The sequence below is a fragment of the Rhineura floridana genome, chromosome 5, assembly GCF_030035675.1.
Source record: "Rhineura floridana isolate rRhiFlo1 chromosome 5, rRhiFlo1.hap2, whole genome shotgun sequence".
In the NCBI taxonomy this organism is placed as follows: Eukaryota; Metazoa; Chordata; class Lepidosauria; order Squamata; family Rhineuridae; genus Rhineura; species Rhineura floridana.
This window is the reverse complement of record NC_084484.1, coordinates 60,658,022-60,678,133: the sequence shown is the minus strand read 5'-3', so window position 1 is coordinate 60,678,133 and position 20,112 is coordinate 60,658,022. Positions and strand designations below refer to the sequence as shown.

Genomic DNA, 20,112 nt, shown 5'->3' with positions numbered 1-20,112 from the left:
GCCCAGGTCTCTGTAAAGTGTTTTGTTATTGTATGGTGGAATAGGCAGAAAGAGGGCAATACACTTTACAAACCTCATTTATGCACCAGAACTGTCTGAATTCTCAAACCTCCTGATTAGGTCCCAACCACCATATTAAAAGGCAAGTTACACATTCAACACTACAAACCAGAAACAAAAACAGAATGAATCACTACAAACTGGTTTACTCTGTGGGGTTGTCTTGTTATCTCACACACACAAAAAGGGCAAAAATCCATTCCTGTTTTTCCCACGTTTGTTTCAGGAGTAATTGAAACTAAGGTGGAGCCTTTTCGTTGTTGCTACCAATGAATACGGGTCAGCATCTCTTACTGATCTAATACAAATACCTTAGAGATCTACTAGTAAAGACCTCAATCTAATTTTTGCCCACCCCTGGACTATACCCATACATACACCACCACCATTGTGTGCATCTGGCGTCTGCACATAAAGAGCTTAATAATGATCTTAGTGATGCATTTACCCTGGGACTCCAGAACTCAATATATATATACGGGTAGACTAGAAACAAGCTCACTGTTCTGCCTGTTCCAATGCATCTCGACCTCTCTCTTCTGAAAATGGCACATAAACTATGTATGCAATCTCACACACACAGACAAATGCACATACATATTGATTGGTTTACTGCATACATATATTTCTGCCAAGGCACTGAGGACAGTTTACAATTTTAAAATACCAAAACAAATAAATGATATAAAATGTACAATGGTGTCCGTGTGTGTGTGTGTGTGTGCATCCAGCTCAGATGATACTGCTGAGATTATGTAACTCAGGAATTAAAACTTGAATTTGCTTGCTTTCCTTTTCTCTTCCATTCCTTTTCCCTTTAGTATCATGCCTGTTGGATTGTGAACCTGTGGGCAGGAATTGTCTTTTTTAAAAATAAAGACAATCCCTGTACACAGGTTCACAACCAAACCTTTCTGTCTAGAGTACACAGAAAGTTTAAGTGCTTGATAAGTAATGTCAATTTATTATTGAGAAGTCCAGCCAGAACCCATGCACATATCTGTACATTGTGAGGAAACTTCATTTATTTTCATTTCTGATCTGCCCCCCCACACACACACACACCCATGTTGACTCTGCGTTATCTTTCCAGAGCTGCTGGGTCAAAACCATCTGTAAGTATGTCATCATGCAGTTGTGAAAGTCTCTGCTACAGATTGAAGTATCAGTCATACCTTGCACAAATGAGACTGTAAAATCCATTCTGATGCTCTGGGGTTTGTTTTGTTATATGAATCTTAACAATATAATCACCCATGCATTAACTCTTCTATGTGTGTAACATGTAAGGGCAGCTCAGATTCATCTTATAGAAAAGGATAGATTCCTGAATGCTCTGAGGGATTTTCCAGTTGACGGGGATGGTGAATCTGTCTTGCTATGGAATGGCAAAAAGTGACGGGCCATTAACGCATTGCTCCCGAGTGCCCTCTCTGATGCTGTGGAGCTTGCAGTTCCTGGTATTCTGGGGAGCTAAGGACAATGAAACACATCTGAGCACAAATGGCTTGGAACTCGTGGCTTGGAACTTGCTGGCTGGGGCACAAATGCGAGCACAAATCTCTCTCAGAGAATAGCATTGGGTGACTGTCTTTCAGCTCCCTGGCAGTTAAGCTGTGGGGTGCCGCAGGGTACCATCTTGTCCCCCATGCTCAGGGCCAGCCCAAGGCATGCCAGGGCCCTTGGGCATCAGCTTTCCCCGGGCCCTGGTGTATGTGTGAGCACGCGGGGCCCCTATACCCCCCACCTACCTGTCGCCTGTCTTTTAGCATTGCCATTAACCAAGATGGAGGCCACGGTTTCCCTAAGGGGATGAAGCCTCCGCCGCCATCTTGGTTGATGGCACACATGTGTGCTACACACGTGCATCTCTGCCATCAACCAAGATGGCGGCAGGGGCTTCAGCACCCTAGGGAAACCTCGGCCGCCATCTTCATTAAGGGCAATGCTAAAAGGCAGGAGACAGGTAGGTGGAAAGAGGGAATGCCGGGAATGTGGAAGCTCCTGTCCTGCGATCCATGGGAGCAGTCATCAGGAGCTTTGGGGTGAGGTGTCAGCAGTATGCTGACGATACCCAGCTCTATTTCTCCATAACATCTGAATTGGCAGAGGCCGTGCAAGCCCTTGACCGCTGCCTGGATTCAGTTGTGGGCTGGACGAGGGCCAATAAACTGAGTCTGAATCCTAGCAAGATTGAGACGCTGTGGGTTGGTGATTCCCGAGTTCGGATAATTGGTCAGTTGCCTGCTTTGGATGGGGTCGTACTCCTTCTGAAAGAGCAGGTCCATAGTCTGGTGGTGCTCCTGGCTCCATCTTTGTTGTAAGAGGCCCAGGTGACCTCCGTGGCTAGGAGTGCCTTTTACCAGCTTTGGCTGGTAAGACATCTGCGTCCATTTCTGGACCGGGATAGCCTGACCACTGTTGTCCATGCACTGGTACCCTCCAGGCTGGATTACTGTAATGTGTTCTATGTGGGGCTGCCCTTGAGGTTGGTCTGGAAGCTGCTGCTGGTGCAAAATGCGGTGGCGAGACTGCTCACTGGGGCAGGGTATCGCTGACATGTCACCCCGCTGCTGAAAAAATTGCACTGGCTGCCCATTTGCTACCGGGCCAAGTTCAAGGTTCTAGTTTTGGTGTACAAAGCCCTATACAGCTTGGGACCAGGACATCTGAAAGACCATCTAGAAAACGGATCTTTAGTGTGGCGGCACCTACCCTGTGGAATTCCCTCCCCTTAAATATTAGGCAGGCGCCATCTCTATTATCTTTTTGGCGCCTTTTGAAGACTTTCTTTTTTCAACAAGCCTTTTAGGTTGCGACCTATCCCAGGCTGTATCTGTGTTGGAATTGCTTTTAATATGTTTTTTAAAAAAAATGTTTTTAACCCTTTTTAAAAGATGTTTTTAAAGCTTTTTTTTAAAAAAAATGTTTTTAAAGTTGTTTGGTTTTAATGTATTTTAAGGTCTGTTTTTATGATGTTTTGATGTGTTTTTAGTGCTTTTGTTTGCCACCCTGGGCTCCTGCTGGGAAGAGGGGTGGGATATAAATCAAATAATAAATAAATGGCTTGGAACTCATTGTGAAAATACTGAACAAATGTCAGTGCAAGTAATTGTGCCCATTGTGTGGCAGAGGGCAGCAAAGTCAGCAGGGCCGGCACCAAAGGGTGGCCAGGTCGGGCCCTTGCTGAGGGCCCCACGGCCCACAGGGGCTCCTCGTTAGGGTGGGGGAGGAGCGCTCCCTTGCCACAGATCGCAGGGGGGAGCTTTCAGGCCACCCACCCATTTGCTTGCTCCATCTACCTACCTCTCCTGTCTTTTGAGGCTGCGGCACTGCACGCGCAGGGTTACCATCTACCAACATGGTGGCGGAGGCTTTTTTAAGGGGCTGATGCTCCTACTGCCATCTTGGTTGATGGCAGGCATGTGCATGTGCATGCGCGTAATATATCGCGTGTGCATGCCATCAACCAATATGGCAGAGGGGACATCAGCCCTTTAGAGAAGCCTCCCCTGCCATCTTGGTTGGTGGCAGCCCTGTGCGCACAGTGCACGCAGCAACAGGAGACAAGAGAGAGGTAGGTGAAACAAGCAGGAGTCATGTGCCCAGGACAAGCTGGTGCCCAAGGGCCCAGTCATGCCTGTTCCTGGCCCTGAAAGTCAGAATACTTTGGGGCTTCACTGCATCAAGTAGCCATCTGGCACAGCTTTTCCAAGTGGTATGGAGTTTATTAACATCAACCCCAGAGAATGGGGTGTTGGAACTTCAGGAGCCCATTTGAGGATAAAATTGCTCACCTCTGATGACTTGGATGCTGTTTTAACAGGTCCAGGGGAAGGGAGGTGCCCAATGCACCATCTTGTCCAGTTTTGTGGACTCGGTTATAGCTTTTGAGGCCTCAAGACACGAACCAGGCATTTGAGGCTGTTTGGCCAACTACATGCCCCCTCAATTCTTACTCCTTGTGGCTGATATGAGCTAACTGGGTGGGGTTAACTGGGTGGGTTCAGGGTGTGGTAAACATGTTGTTAATGTAAGGAGATGGTGGAAGCTGCTTTTAAAGAGACATTCCCCCTGCAGTGGGGGAATACCCTGGATGCCAAGGTTTGCAGAAAGTACCACCTGGTCACAAATACACCTTTTTGAGGGTACTACTTGAGAGGGTAACAGCAGCCTAGCTCCCAGTGCGCCAGATAAACCGATAATCTAGACCCATTTCAGTCTAGGTTCAGGCCTGTTTTGGGGATTGAATTGGCCTTGGTCACCCTGATAGATGACCTTTATTGAGAGAGGGAGTGAAACCTTGTTGCTCTTGCTGAATTTCTCTACAGTTTTTGATACCATGGCATCTTACTGAATTGGCGTAGTGATTTGGGAGATGGAGGTACTATTTTGCAGTGGTTCTGCTCCTACCTGCAGGGCTGGTTCCAGAGAATGGCATTGGGCGATGATGCTGTTTTACATCTACATGAAGCCGTTGGGAGCAGTAATAAAGGGATTTTGAGTGTGATGTCAACAGTATGCTGATAACATTCAACTCTATTTCTCTGTTATTTCTGAATCAGGTGTGGCCATAAAAGCCCTAGATCGGTGCCTGGATCCAATGGTGGGCTAGATGAGGGACAGTAAGATGAAGGTGATAAGAGGGTGACCTTGAAGGCATGTGGGTCCTGAGACCAGGAATTAGGTGATCTGCTTATTATTGATGGAGATGCATTTCCTCTAAAGGATCAGTGGCATAGTCTGGGGGTGCTCACTGATCCATCACTGATGCTGGAGGATGAGATAGCCGCAGTGGCTAGGAATGCCTTTTACCAGCTTTGGCTGGAGTGCCAGCTACAACCATTCCTGGCCTAAGACAGCTTGTGTTGGTTACCTGAAGACTGAACTGAGCTCTATGTGGGGCTGCCCTCAAGGCTGGTTTGGCAGCTGCAGCTAGTGCACAATGCAGTGATAAGGCTGCTAACTGGGCAGCTTATTATGACCATGTAACACCACCAGTTTTGGTACTTACCTATAAAGCCCTGAGAACTTGGGCTTTCTGAAGGAATGCCTTCTCCTGTGTAAACCTGCCCAGTCACTAAGATCTTCCAAAGAGGCCTTCCAAGTTGTTCCAAAGGTCTATCTTGTGGCAACCTTTGGGCAGCGTTTTTTCTTGTGGCCCTTTGCCTTTTCTGTGGGCGAAGGTTGTTCCATAGGCTAACACCTCATGTTCTTGGTCTTTGGCCCTTGCTACAGACTTTTTTTCTCCCAGATCTTTGCTGGCCATTAATACCAGTGTGTTGATTACCCAGACTTTATTGCTGCTGTGTTTATTGTTTTTATTGTGTTTTTAATGTTTTATTGAGAACTGCCTTGGGATATTTTTAGGAAGGCAGTATAAAAATATTTAAATAAATCTATGGCTCAAATCTGCAGTAGCCAAGATAAAATGGAAATAGTTCCAAATGTACAGGTTTTTTTTTTTAGCAATTTCTTTTAAGGGTAAAAATCTCTTAATTCCTTAATCTTTTGAGATATTAGTATATTCTGTACATAAAGATATATCCCTAATCCATATACATTTACCAGTATTTCATAACCATCTCAAGTGCTATTAATGCTCATAAATGGATTTTTTTCTGCATTTATATTATAAACTACTACTTTTCTCGAGTGTTTTATAAGTACAAGAACTTTTGACAAAGAATTCAGCAGGTCAGTGTTTGTAATATTGATACCACTTGGCTACAAGATACTCTGTTCCATGCGTCAGCACATATCTGGGTTTTCATTTGTGCATGTTTCATCCAGTTCTGTGGTTAGTCCTGGTCTTCTAGTAAAAATAATGCACAAAGATTTCCAAAGTATGATAATTTCTGTATGTTCAGTTTAGCAAACAGGTTTGTATTGAGTATTTTTATTTATTTATTATTTGATTTATATCCCACCCTTCCTCCCGGCAGGAGCCGAGGGCGGCAAACAAAAGCGCTAAAAAACACATGAAAACATCATAGAAACAGACCTTAAAATACATTAAATCAAAAGAACTTTAAAAACATTTTTTAAAAAAACTTTAAAAACATATTTTAAAAAGGGTTAAAGACTACGTAGACCACCAGACTACGGACCTGCTCTTTCAGAGGGTGTGCGACCCCGTCCAAAGCAGGCAACTGACCAATTATGCGAACTCGGGAACCACCAACCCACAGCGCCTCAGTCTTGCTAGGATTCAGACTCAGTTTATTGGCCCTCATCCAGCCCACCACTGAGTCTAGGCAGAGGTTCAAGGCTTGCACAACCTCTCCCGATTCAGATGTTATGGAGAAATAGAGCTGGGTATTGTCAGCATACTGCTAACAACTTGCCCCAAAGCTCCTGATGACTGCTCCCAAGGGCTTCATATAGATGTTAAACAGCATGGGGGACAAGATGGTACCCTGTGGCACCCCACAGCGCAACTGCCAGGGGGCCGAAAGACAGTCACCCAATGCTATTCTCTGACAGCGACCCTGGAGATAGGATCAAAACCACTGTAAAACAGTGCCTCCAATACCCATCTCACCAAGTCGGCCCAGAAGGATACCATGGTCAATGGTATCAAAAGCCACTGAGAGATCAAGTAAGAATAATAGGGTCGCACTCCCCCTGTCCTTCTACCGATAAAGGTTATCCATCAGGGCGACCAAGGCCGATTCAGTCCCATAACCAGGCCTGAACCAAGACTGGGATGGGTCAAGATAATCTGTTTCATCCAAGAGTACTTGCAACTGCTGTGCCACAACCCTCTCAATCACCTTCCCTAAAAAGAGGGTATTTGCAACCGGTTGGTAGTTGTCACAAACCAATGGGTCCAGGGTGGGCTTTTTCAGGTCGGATCACCACCTCTTTCAAGGCGGCTGGAACCACTCCCTCCTGCAATGATGCTTTGACCACACCCTGGATCCATTCGGTCAAACCCCCTCGGCATGCTTTAATAAGCCAAGAAGGGCAAGGGTCGAGAGGACACATTGCTGGCAGCAGCATCACAATCACCTTGTCTACGTCATCAGGCTGCATCAACTGAAACCGTTCCCAAGACGTTGCAGCAGACGTTGCATTGGACACTTCATTGGGGACTACAGTAGATGTGGATGGGGCATCAAGACTGTTATGGAGGCGAGCAACTTTACCCTTAAAGTGCCTTGCAAACGATTCACAGTGGGCCTCTGAAGGGTCTAAAACTCCCATTTCCTGAAGTTGATGTCAACAGACCCCTGACAATACAGAAAAGCTCCACTGGATGGCTACTTGAGGATATGATGGCGGAAGAGAAGTGGGCCTTCTTCATCGCCCTCACTACCACACAGTTGGCATGGTTATGATGTTTTACTCGTGCCCGATCAGCCTCACAGCATGTCTTTTACCACTTGCTCTCTAGCCATTGTCCAGTCTGTTTCATTGCCCTTAGCTCACTGGTGTACCAAGGGGCAAACCGGGCTCCACAATGCCAGAGAGGGCGCTCCGGGGCAACCGTGTCAAGAGCCTGATGCACCTCACTGTCCCACAGCGTGACAAGAGCTTCAACAGGGTCACCTGCTCTATCTACTGGAAACTCCCCCAGGGCATTCAGGAATCCTGTGGATTCCATTAGGCTCCGGGGGCAGACAATCTTAATCTGTCCACCACCCCTGCAGGGAAGGATAGGAGCCATAAGTCTAAACTTCACCAGGAAGTGATCTGACCATGACAATGGGGTGACATCCACCCCCCTATCTCCAGACCACCCCTTCCTCCATCTGGAGCAATAACCAAGTTGAGGGTGTGCCCTGCCCTATGTGTTAGGCCAGTGACAACTTGAGACAGCCCCATGGTTGTCATGGAGGCCATGAAGTTCCGAGCCGGAACACTGGAGACAGCCTCCGCATGGACGTTGAAATCACCCAGCACTATCATTCTGGGCTCCTCCAACACCACAGCCGAGATGGACTCCGCCAGCTCGGTCAGAGAAGCTGCCAGCAGCAACCCTAGTTTACTGTCTCCTTGGCCCGACACCAGGTGCAGGCCCTCACAGCCAGCTCCAAGACAGAATGGTTTCCTGGTGACAGAGATGGTAGTTCTCTAGACCACAGCAACTCCTTCTCCCCCCCCCAATCCCTGCAGCCTGTGCTGGTGTTGCACTGAGTATCCAGATGGGCAAAGCTGGGTCAGATCAACTCCTCCCAGCTCACCCACCCAGGTCTTGGTAATGCACACCAAATTGGCCCCTTCATCCAAAATCAAATCATGGACGACAGCGGTCTTATTGTGTACTGATCTGGCTTTAAACAGCAACACACACTGGCCAGTGGGCACAGCAGATGAGCAACAAGGAACCCATCCATGAGAGGAGTGGCAACAAGGAACAAGGCGCAGATAGCCTTGCCCTCATCTTCTATGGTAATTCACCACATCCCCATGGTTTTATTTCCCTCTACCCGTGATCACTGAATCCAATTGGTTCAGCTATGCCCAATAGCATCTCAAATACAGAAGACACTATTTTTAAAAAACAAAAGCTTTTTCTGCATCCATGAAAATGAATACAATGGGTTCAGGCAGTATGGTTGGATCTATGATAAATATCACTGTTGCTATTGTTCATATTGTACCTCTGTTAATAAGGTACAATGAAGGTATCGTACAATGAAGGTATCCAGGAGGTATTTTATTTATGTAACAAAATTTATATACCACTTGATTGTAAAAAACCTCTAAGCAGTTTACAAAAACAAAATTATCAATAAAACAGTTAATTTGTTTTATTAAGATCTAAAACACGTTAAGATCTAAGACACACTGTTTTGTGCATGTCTGGTATACTGGAAAACATATCTCATTAAAAAAATTGTCATGTGCGCAATATCTGCTCCTTCCCCAGTGTAGACCTCAGTTTCCAGAACTCAGTGAGGGTGGGGAAGTTCTAATTGAGGGGAAGAGGCAACACACGGTGTGAATACATCCCATCATGCACTGCCCACTAGTGTGGGCACAAAACACTGAAATAGTTCAGCTTAATTGATCCTTGCTGTCCTGGACTGTTAATCTGTTCTTTACTTGGTAGAACATGTTGTGTATAATATAGGAATGCATGTTGCATGTTTGCTTAGGAAGTTATAGGGTTAACCAGCCAAATGGCATGATCTGGCCTGGTGGCAAAACTTTCAAGGCAGTGTGTCCACCATTGCCTGTGTGTGGAAAGTCATATCCTAGTCTGGACCATCCATTACTTCCTATGACCTACTGGAGTGGGGCATATGATTAACATGCAGAGTTTTTATTACAGAATAGCCATTCTGAAGTTTTTGAGAATAAGACACGTTCTCATTATGATAAGGTGCCTGGGAGATAGGAAGAAATTTGCTGACCCTGGGAGGAAGGCTCCAAGGAACAAAGGGCTACTTGTGTGCACGGAATCCTACTGAGGGCCTGGTGAGACTGTCTAGACTAGGGCAAGTGGACTGTTTCAATTTGTTTTTGCTTCAAACGGATATTCTGGGAGTTTCCTGTAATTTTGGGGCATTGCATTTCTTTCTCTATAACTTTGGCTTGGCTTAAACTTCAATTTTTTCTTTCTGTTAGTAAACTCTTTAATTGTTTTATAAACCTGGTGTGGTCTCTCTTTATTTTCACCACCATGCCTGAAGCCATTGTACCACAAGAAGCTTCAGAGATAAACCAAGGAATTTTAGAGGCTGTTATTTATTTATTTATTTATCGCCCATCTGGCTGGTTGTCCAGCCACTCTGGGCAACGTACAGAATAAAAACATACAAATACATTAAAACATTAAAATCTCAACAGTAGTAATAAACCTAACCCACCCCAAAAGCCTGTCTGAAGAGCCAGGTCTTCAAGGCCTGGCGGAAGCTCATCATAGTGGGGGCATGACAGAGATCGTTTGGGAGGGAATTCCACAGGGTGGGAGCCACAATAGAAAAAGCCCTCTCCCTAGTCCTCACCACTCTAGCTGTTTTAACTGGTGGGATAGAGACGAGGCCTTTTGAGGCTGATCTTGTTGCGTGGCATCTTTGATGAAGCTGTTTGATAAGGAGTGGCTTTCTCAAACTTTGTAATTCCTTATCTGGTGGTAGCATGGGGGGGAGGGTGAAAAGAGAGGGGTATGCTCTCTTGTGACCAGATCTCCCTTTCCCAGGCAACCAGAGACCCAGAGTGGCCGGGTGGAGCCGTCACACTCATGTATGGACAAACGTGTACAAAAGCGGACATGGAAAAACTGGATCTGTGTGACCCATGTGCACACTAACACTCTAGCGTGTACACAGCCTTTCTATCTCACATTACAGTTCTCTAGTTAGGGAGAACATAACCTATTAATAAGGATCTTAGCCAACAGTAGTATTACAAGAGTGCTGCATTTTAAAATGTATTATTTATCCAGCTTATGAAGCCCTGAAACCATATACCCAAGAAACCACATTCCTCACAGTTTCTTGAAGTTGTATTAGCTAGGTTTTTAAACTGCATTACCCTCTCATGAAATGAAAAAAAAATTGCCCTGGGAGCATTCTCAAACACAGTTAAACTGAAAAATGCATACTTGGAAATTCAAAACTAAACATCGGATCCTCATAACTATGTATGGTACTGTGCAATAATAAAATATTTTTTCATCAAAGGAAATACCATTTCTCTCCCTCCCCACTCATCACTTTAATCCCTCCTCCAAACTGAATTTAAAATTTATGCTCTTACCTGACTGAGTATTTGTCAAATTCTTTTGCAAACTGCTCTTTGATTGCTACCTTTTAGCCCAGTGGAACTTGACCTGAACTAATATGTTTTATAACAGCATGAAAGTTAATATTTACCAATGGTATAATAATGTGGGTTTACAGTAGGTCTCTTCAACAACTGGCGAGAAGAAAGTGATCATGGAAATCAAAATTAATAAATACTCTTAGGGCCAAATTACACCTTATATGGCATATCCCATGGGATTGGATTTCTTGACTTTCCCCCCTGAAAGTCTCACTCCCTAAATCATGTCTCTGTGGAGTATTTAATGGATCTTGTCATCACAAATAAAGGGTGCTTCCAGACATTGATTTAGCAGCACCCAATCATACTCATTCATAGTGGATGTGAGAGAACAGGGAAACCAAAATAAAAATAATGATGCAGGAGTATATTATCTCCTAGCCTCCTTGCAAATCCATATTGCCAAAGAAACAAAAAGCATATGAAAATTAAGTATGTGGTTGTTCCATTAGCCTCCTATCATCTCCATGACACAGTGATGGGCTGGATGTGGTCCAGTAAATTGAGGCTGAATTCTGAAAAGACAGAGGTGTTCTGAGTCTTGAGTTCTGATGTCCAGGAGGTGGGGAGATGCCCTGATCTGGGATGGGGTTGCACTCTCCTGGAAGGAGCAAGTCCACAGTTTGGGAGTACTTCTGGATTCAACACTGTCACTGGAGGCTAAGCTCACTTTGGTGCCTAGGACTGCCTTTTTCCAGCTCATGCCACCTTTTAGACAGAAATGACTTGGCCACTATACTCTGTGCTCTGGTAACTTTCAGGTTGGATCACTGTAACATGCTCTATGTGGAGCTGACCTTGAAGACAACCCAGAAACTTCAACAGGTCCAAAATGCAGTGGCCAGATTACTGGCTAGGGTTCTGATTAAATCACATATAAACCCTGTTTTAAAACAGCTGCATTAGTTGCCAGACCTAATTTAAGGCACTCACATTAATGTTTAAAGCCCTAAACTCATGCCCCAAATATCTGAAAGACCACCTCCATCCCTACCGACCTTCTTGGATGTTAAGATCTATAGAAGGAGCCTCTTGGTAGTTTCACCACCCTCAGCTTGGGGGAGGGGGCTTGGCCCAGGAGGGGGCATTCTCTGTGGCAGCCCGTAAGTTGTGGAACACCCTCCAAGGTGCATTTGGCAACTTTACTATACAGTTTTTGGCAAATGCTGAAGACACACCTCTTTACCCTCACCTTTGACACTTGAGATGTATATTTTTGGGACCCACCCTATTTTTGTGATTGTAAATTGTAAATTTGTTTTTAAGGATGTATTTTAAATGGTTGCTCTGGGACCTCAGGGTGAAGGATGGGTAATAAATATATCTATGTAATATTTTTATTAAGTGTCACGCTGCAGTTTGCTTGGCCACAGACAGGTGGTGCTGTGAATTATAGCATGATAATGCCAGGTATCATTCCATGATAGTGGCCAGGCCAGGCCAGGCAGGAGAATGAGTGTGCGAGTAGGGTTGCCATATTCCAGTTCCACAAATCCAGGCAGGCTAATTTGCATATTATGCATATTATTTGCATATTATGCAAATATTTGCATATTAATATTTGGATTGTTCGGTTGTTTTGTTTTTGTGTCTAGGAATTACCACCAAAAACTGGAGAAAGATGTGAGAAATCTTTTTTTTTAAAAGCAACATTTTCAGCCTTAAATGCCTAGACTCTAGTTTCCAACACTATGGAATATTGATTGATTGATTAAGAGGATTTATATCCTGCCCTTCTGCTGTTAAAAACAGAGCTCAGCACAGCTTACAAATATAATAAAAACAATAAAAATACACAATCAATATAAAAACATAATAAAAACACAAAATAGCAACAAACATAAAGTAAGTCAGGACAGCAGTACGGTTAACCATATACGATATATTTCAAAGATGTGGTGGGTGGAGAAAAACAAGAAGCCAAAATGTTAGGAAAAGGAGTCTTTCACACCACATGCTCAGTTCTAAATACTGTTGCAGCAAGTTTTACAAGTTCCTCCAGTATTCCATTGGTGCAGGCACTCAGACATTCAAAGTATCTGTATGTTTCTTAGGTTTTATAAAAGCAGAGCTTTGCTTAACTCAAAATTTCTTCTCCCTTTGATCAACCACATCTACACAGGTTCCACCTCCATACTCAAAGTGAAACTGGGCCTGGAAGTGTGCAACAACCCCACACATATCTTGCTAATTAGATTACCAATGCCAGGATGTATGTCTTATCGACTACTCTCCTGCCCCCCCCCCGGGCATCATGAAAGACCCAGTCCTGGGCTCAGAAAGAAAATAAATATCTGGTCCTCTTCAAAGTACTGATAAGCCTCTTGTTTTAATTAAAATAGTAATTATAAATTCTTGCTCTTATCACTAATGGGTTAATTATCTTGCATATGCTGCTGTTGCTTCTATGGCTGTAACGGAGAGAGGTTAAAGATAAGTGAAATGCAAATAGGAAAAAAACAACACAAAAGGCAGTAACACTTTCCTAAATGTAATACCATACCAACCACAACAAGATTCCTATGAGTAAGGCAGAAAACTCAGCATCCCACAACCAGTCAGGATTCATAACCAAAAACCCAAACTAAAAACATCCTAGCAGCCAGTCAGCCAAGGTCACAGAAATCCCCATGCAGCACAGCCTGACCTGGGGACTGCAGTTAATGCAGAATGCTGCAGCACAATTACTGACATGAGTGAGATCCTATCAGCACATAATACCTCTGCTCTGAAATCTGAATTGGTTGCTGATTTGCTACCAGGCCAAGTTCAAGCTGTGCTTTCCATGTTATGGGTGCCACATAGTACTTGTTCTGCTCTTGAAAGAAATCAGTCCTGTAAAGTGGCAGCACCTACACTTTGGAACTCCTTGCCTATTGACATTAGGGAGACGCCTCTTTTCAGCACCTGCTAAAATCAGTTTTCTAGAGGCAAGGCTCTCCAGGCATGTGGAAGCTATTGTATTTTTAAATCTGTTTTTAACTCATTGTTCGTTTTATTATTTTGAATGTTTTTAAGTATCTGTCCTTAATGCTTTTGCCAATAATTTTATTGTTTTAATTCTTTCTGTAAACCGCTTTGAGATTTTTTACAATAAAGCGGTATATAAATGTTGTAAATAAAAATAAATAAATGTTGGAGTCACTGTGGCCCTTGAGTCTCTTCCCACTTTTAGGAACCAAGGAATCTGCCTTATACTGATTCAGGCCATTTCATACCATGATTTCTTAAATGCAATACCATATCAACCACAACAAGATTCCTATGAGTAAGGCAGAAAACTAAGCATCTCACAACCAGTCAGGATTCCTAACCATAAACCAAAAATATGATAAATGAAGAAATATTTATATAAGCATGACTATCAAATATATTTATTATTTACACAAACTGTAAAGATATTTATAGTGCAATCCTAGGTTTATTTATTCAGAAGCAAGTCCCAGTGTATTCAGTGGGGCTTACTCAAACAGGGACAGAAATGCAACCTCAAGTGATAAGCAACCCAAAATTCCAAATCATGCCACTTTATGCTGTTTTGCAACTGTTTATACTTGTTTTTATGGTTATTGGATTTTAAATGGCTTTATTTCTTGTTGTGAGCTGCCTTGGTTTCCAACTCTACCTCACAGGGTTGTTGGAAAGACTCCATACACGCACACGCACATGCTGCAGATGTATAAATACATACAGCCCATATAATAGTTTATTGTCAAACCAGTTGGTCATTGCAGAAAAATCAGTATTAGTTTTAAAAAATCAGTATTAGTTTCCTACAGAATAAAAACTGTAATACCTAAGTAAGCCCTGCCTACTTGCTTTAAAATAGGATTGGAGGGGGGGGGACAGAAAGAGTTAGAACACAAACACAATTCTTTTTTACATTCACTCCAAAGTCCCATTGATTTTCAGCACATTCATAACCATGTCTACTCAAAAGTAAGTCCTATTGAATTCAATGGGATTTACTCTGGGCATATGGGATTAGCTTTGACCCCCACAAAAGCAAGTATTGGGAAGGTCTTCAAAACACTGCCCAGGATCTGCACACAAGAAGAAAAAAAAAACTGAAATGTACTTACCCAATTCATGAGATTTTCAGATAAACGCGGGGAAACCACCATTTTGTTTTCTAGACACTGCCTCAGGTCAATGAAACTGAAACACAACCCTGGCTTCACTGATTGGCTGCAATCCTGAATGGGTGGGGTTAAAGCTACGAAGTGCTATAGTATACAGAACTGTTTAAAGAAAGATTTAACAGTCGGGGGCAGCTGATGTTTTTATGTATATCTCAAGAACCAGACCACCTAGAAACTTAATTTTTTAAAAAATTAAAGCTGAGAATCTGGGCCACCTAAGGGGCGAGCCGGGCGCCAGGTGGCATGCAAAGAATCCGGGTAAAACCTGGCTAACTGGGCAATATGGCAACCCTATGTGCGAGGCACATGCTCGAGGGATGAAAAAGAACTGGAAACAGGCAGGAGTAAAGGGGAAAATGTATAGTGGAACAGAGAAACAGAGAGAAGTAGCAGTAAAGTGGGGTGGGTGTGAAGGTTTAGCAGAAAGAAACTGAGACGGGGGTGGCAGTGGAGGATCAGGCAAGATAAGCAAGCAAGGAATTTGAGTGGACCAACAGGCGCACCACAGCTGGAGGCGAGGGAGGTGGTATGGTGGCTGCTGTAGGCAAGCCACGGAAGAGCAATCATGACTCAGCAATTGTCCTGCTCTTTTGTGCCACTACTGCCTTGTCTCATTGATGATGGTGTTTCAGGCTTAGTGGTGGTGGAGGAGGAAGGAAGCAGTGGGCGGCAGGACAGTTGCTGAGGTGCTGCCCCAGCCTGACCTGAGATTTTCCAGTAACTTGCCTGGGCCACCCACCTCTGTCTAACTCCCCCATTTCCCTCCTCCTTGCGGGAGAAGATGTAACCCTGCTTAGCACAGGGTTCATGTGCATGAAAAAGGTCCCTGCAGGGATCTCTTTTGTGCCCCTGAAGCCAATGATAAGGAGGATTGCCCTTCCACTCTGCATAAGCTGATACGAAGGCAGGGTGACCCTGCTTAGTCCAGGTGCATGAGGGAGGTCCCTGCAGGGATCTCTTTCATGCATCTGAATCTAGTGCTAAGCTGATAAGGGGTGGGAGGGCAATCCTGCTGAGTGCCGGGGGGGAAGGAAGGGAGGCTCAGCCAGCTCTAAACCCTCCACACTAACTCATTAGACCAGGGGTGGAGGACCTTTTTTGCCCCTAACCTGTGAGCCAACTTTGACATGTGGGTTGGGCAACCATCCTGTCAATCATGTAACATGACAATCTTGCCACGTGACTGGCATGTGAGTTGTCCCTCCCGTCAAACGTGGCCCATAGGGTGGGAGCCAAATATGTTCCCCACCCCTGATCTAATGAGTTAGTCTTGGGGGGTTTGGTGAGGTCTAAGGGAAGAAGGATCAATCAGGGGTGGGGGTGGAGTTGTAGGTGGGGTCAGTGAGCAACACAAGCAGGGGTGGAGCCCCTAGTATCCTCATATATATCGCTGTCACTCTTCCACTTCCACCACCCTCAGTCACCCAGAAGTCTCCTGCTTCAAAACATTATGCCTCCTTTCCCTTTGCTGGCCTGTCCATCTCGAACTGCCTCCCAGAAACATGTGTGATGCCATTTCCTTCTTATTTCCTTCACATCCCTTTTCAAAATCCACCTTTTCTGTGAAGCCTTGGTTCAGCCCCCTGGTTACCATGCCATACAGCAATGGGCAGAGCAATTCAAATTATATTTGAAGTAAATTATGCCGGTGCAAATTACCCCTATTCCAAACCCTGTTCAGGAGCAGGGCTACTGCTGGCTGAGAACCCCATCTGACCTCCAGCTTGGCAGAGGGAAAACAGGTCAAAATAAAGTTTGACTTACACCACCCTTCTCACTAGTGTAACTTCCACTGGGTTGCTAGGTCATGAGACCGAGCTGAAGAGCGTTCAGAATAGGGATAAGCCTCCCCTTAGCCCATCCTCCCACACACCCCAGAATACCCCTTTCTCAGGGCCTGCCTCAGCTGACCTGGGCAAGACTTTATGCTGCAGTTCTGGCTGAGCCAGGATGAGGGATTTCAGCTGGCATAGCTTCAGTATAGCCCAGGCTCAGCTAGCAATCCACCTATTCCAAACTCTGCCGGCAGATCTTGGGTTTGGATTGCTCCCTGAGCCTGTAATCAAGTCTAAGCATGTGTAACTGAAATCATCATGTTCTTTCTTGCTTTACGCTTTCTGTGTCCCCTGTGCCAAATTTTAGATTCTCTATCCACTTTCTCCACACCATGCAATAATGTTATACACTTCTATCACGTCTCCTCTGACTCGCCTTTTCTCTAAACTAAAAAGCCCCAAATGCTGAACCTTTCCTCATAGAGGAGTTGCTCCCATCCGCTTTATCATCTTAACTGCCCTTTTAAAAACTTCTTCCAACTCTACAGTATCCTTTTTGAGGTGAAGCGACCAGAATTATGAACAGTATTTCCAATGCGGTCACACCGTGGATTTGTATAACAGCATTATATTGGCAGTTTTATTTTCAAAACCTTTCCTAGTGATCCTAACATGGAATTTGGCTTTTTCACAGCTGCCGCACACTAGGTTGACATATCTAGAGGGTAGGAGGGTGAAGGAAGGGAGAGGGCAGATTTGATCATTTGCATGCTTATTGAGTTCAACAGGATTTACTCCTGTGCAATCATACTTAGGATAGGTGAAACTGACCTGGGGGAGGAGAAGGGGAGTAAGGCTAGGGGTAGGGAGGAAGGGGGAGGAAAAGGGGGAGGAAGGAGATTGGGTGGGTGGGCACTGGGCAGAGGAAAAGCCCTTTTCCTTTCCAAAAGGAAAACATTGTTAACAGTATCATTTTTGGGGGGATTTCTCCCACCTTTTTATGCTATAGCAGACACACATAGTCTCCCACCTAAATTTAAACCAAAATTGACCCTGGCTGAGAGTTGTGAGGAGACACCCTATTCCCCTCAAAGATACAATCCCCAGAATTCTCTGGGAAAGGGGCTGACTGTTAAACCACTCTGGCCACTGGAATAGGAGTCTCCTAACAACTCAGCACCCTTCACAAACTACATTTCACATGATTCTTTGAGGGAAGCCATGACTGCTTTAAGTGGAATAAATGTCTGGCGTGGGTGTGGCTCCGATTAGCCAAGCCAAACAACTATTAGTCTGGCTTTTAGAACACTGACAGTTGGTTCTTACTGAGCATGCCTGCACTGTCATAGGCTCCAATGTTTAATTTAATTAAAAGTCAGCCATGCATTTTTTTTAACTTTTAAGCTACAGAAGATGAAGGTCAGAGTATGGGACAAAGCCAGTAACAGGAATACATGTACTCTGTGAACATGGCTGATTTTTAATTAATTTCAACAAATTACGAGACCACTGACAGAAAAAAGTCCAACAGGGGTCTGGATTATTTTACTCTTGTTTTAGACATTGAACTCTGAATTTTCCATTAGAGTTTTGTATATTGCCGCAAAAATGTAAGACGGTTGTTAAGCAAGTGTTTCTGAGTTCAGGACTATATGTTTTGGAAGATTGTGTTTTGAAATGAGCTTATGGGAAGCAGCAGAATGACACGGGAGTATTTTCAATTTAATATGACAGAATGTGAAAAATCCATGTTGGCTATAGTATACTGCCACTCTTGTGGCTATATAATTTTGTGTGTGGCCACTGATTTATTTTTGGGCCCTCCAATCCATCAGCAAAAGAGGGCACAAATTTACATATGATAATACACATGCAAATTTTATGCAAATGTGTCCCTTTTTGCAGGTAGTTTGGAGGGTCCAATCTGCATACAGTGTACTAGCCCCAGAAAATCCTGTTGACACCCCTGCTAGTAGGTAAAACCTGGGGCATATAACCAAATGTATGGTGAAAATCCTTGAAAGTTGTAATGTCATTTGCCAGTTTCTTTTTGAACGAAAGGAGAAATACTCATCTCAGCGTTCTTGTCAGTTCTTTATTATTATTATTATAACCCCTAAAGACTAGCACATTTACAGCATACATGGATTGGAAGAATTGACTATATAAAACAGTAACCATATGTTTATGGTGTGTTAATACTGTTGCAAAGCAAATAAATAAAATAAACTTTTCAGTGCACCAAGCTTGGCAAATACAACTGTGTTGGGACAAAAACAAAGTTCTATTTTACAATAGCTCTACATACATAAATTATACCCAAAGGCAACTGTGCTGTGGATGCTTTCATAGAACAGAGACAGAACAGACCTGGCAGTAGTTTCTTTCATACCCCTTTAGTAGATTTCATTTCTAAAAGATACTTAAAAAAACATGTTATAGTACTCCTTAAGAATGCCTTTTTAATGCAATCCCCCAAATAAAACTTTAAAAATGATATGACATTTCCTATATGGATTAATGGATTTACATTTTCCAATTTTTGATTAAGCTCTATTCAGTCTGCTCTCCATGGAATCCTATTTATATGTATGTCAAATTGTCTATATAAGCTATTAGGTGGAGAAAGTTGCTTTACATACTGCAAGCAACAAAACAAGAAAGAAATCAGAATATTGAATACCTTCCTCGCATTTAATGCAGCATTGTAGCTTGGTGTCCTGCCTCTTATTTTAAAAAATGAGGGGTTCAAAGTAGGTATATTAAGAATGTGGAAATTATTCAGATAAGTATTGCAATGCTAGATAATCTTCTATCAGCAAAGCCTCATTGAAGGAAATGCAGTATTACAAAAACGAACAGTTTTTTGTAGTGTAATTCAAGTAGTATGTAAAATAAGGGTTCACAATTATTTAGAGGGGGCATAACTAAAAATCTGATCCTGATTTTGCTGATACTGTTCCAATTCAGAGCTGTATTTATTTTATGATGTACATGTCGACCTTTGTGCATATGGGTTTCATGATTTCATTCAATAAAGGGTGGTTCTGCATGCATCTCTTTTAATGTGCACAGATTCTCTTTTCTATTAAAAAAATGGGGAAACACCTGAAGGCAGAAAAAGGCCCATGGCTAGAAGAGATGGGTGAAATAAGGGAAAGGTTGTTGTATCTTGTGATGTCATGCTCGCAATATTCTGTGCATTCAGTTTTAAGCACACTGCTGGCCCAAGCTTTAGGTGATTAGACTATTTAAATTACTGAAATCTTTTCTAATAATTCAGTAGCCCTTCCTCTAAAGCAGTACTTAAAGCTGAAAATTAATAACTTAAGTGTTCAAGTACTTGATTAAAATGT

The 20,112-nt window shown here is 43.5% G+C and overlaps 1 protein-coding gene across 1 annotated transcript in view; it reads right to left on the bottom strand.

Moving 5' to 3' along the window:
* The window catches only part of LOC133384946 (inosine-uridine preferring nucleoside hydrolase-like), a 34,424-nt gene extending 23,594 nt beyond the window's left edge, over positions 1-10,830 (bottom strand). The window contains exon 1 of the mRNA XM_061626913.1: positions 10,774-10,830. The gene's annotated coding sequence lies outside the window, so the exon portion shown is untranslated. The remainder of the gene's footprint in view (positions 1-10,773) is intronic.
* Between the last annotated feature and the right edge of the window lie 9,282 nt (positions 10,831-20,112).